At 46.6% G+C, this 712-nt stretch overlaps 1 non-coding gene across 1 annotated transcript; it reads right to left on the bottom strand.

Annotated features, from left to right (window-relative positions):
- Positions 1-337: 337 nt before the first annotated feature.
- On the bottom strand, positions 338-444 carry LOC111813967. Its single transcript, XR_002819074.1, has one exon. It is a non-coding gene; the product is annotated as a U6 spliceosomal RNA (small nuclear RNA).
- Between the last annotated feature and the right edge of the window lie 268 nt (positions 445-712).

Genomic DNA, 712 nt, shown 5'->3' with positions numbered 1-712 from the left:
CATGGTGACAATTTAAAATGTACTTGTGCTTATTTACTTTTTTATTACATTTAATTAATTTACTTTTTGTACTTAGGACCATGTGTACAGGGTGTACAGGGTGTCACTGTGTAGATCAGACTCACAGTGATCGCCTGTTTACAGCTTCCCAAGTGCTAGGATTACAGGCGCGCCACTGCGCCCAGTCTCCATCCCTGTCTCAGTGCGCCCCGGGGGCGAAGCCGGCACCACAGGCCAGGGGATCGAGCTCCCAGGCCCTGTGTCTGCCTAAGGTGGCGATTTCATCTGCTGAGCTATTTGGCTGACCCCAGTACCAGCTTAAACATTGCATGGTTTCAAAAGTATGGAACTCTTCACCGATCTGTGTGTCATCCTTGCACAGGGGCCATGTTAATCTTCTCTGTATCATTCCAATTTTAGTATATGTGCTGCCCAAGCGAGCACTTAAAGGATTTTGTGTGTGTGTTTGGCAGGGCTCAGGCTGCCTGAAGGGCAGGTCTGGTAAGGCAGGTGGAGCTGGGGGTTGAACTGCAGTATCTTGCTTCTGACTGCCTTTGCCTGAGCATGCACTTAAACAACTGAGCTAAGGGCAGGGCCCCCAATACTTGTGTTTAAATAGTTTATCATTTTAAAAAAATTCTCCAAAGGCAATGCAACCTCCTCATATATAGATTACAGGCAGACTATTTCTTCTGTTTTGGTACACATCTAT

The sequence above is a fragment of the Octodon degus genome, unplaced genomic scaffold (genome assembly GCF_000260255.1).
Source record: "Octodon degus isolate 3935 unplaced genomic scaffold, OctDeg1.0 scaffold00248, whole genome shotgun sequence".
NCBI lineage: Eukaryota > Metazoa > Chordata > Mammalia > Rodentia > Octodontidae > Octodon > Octodon degus.
The sequence above is the reverse complement of the archived record's forward strand: the minus strand, read 5'-3'. Positions and strand labels throughout refer to the sequence as shown.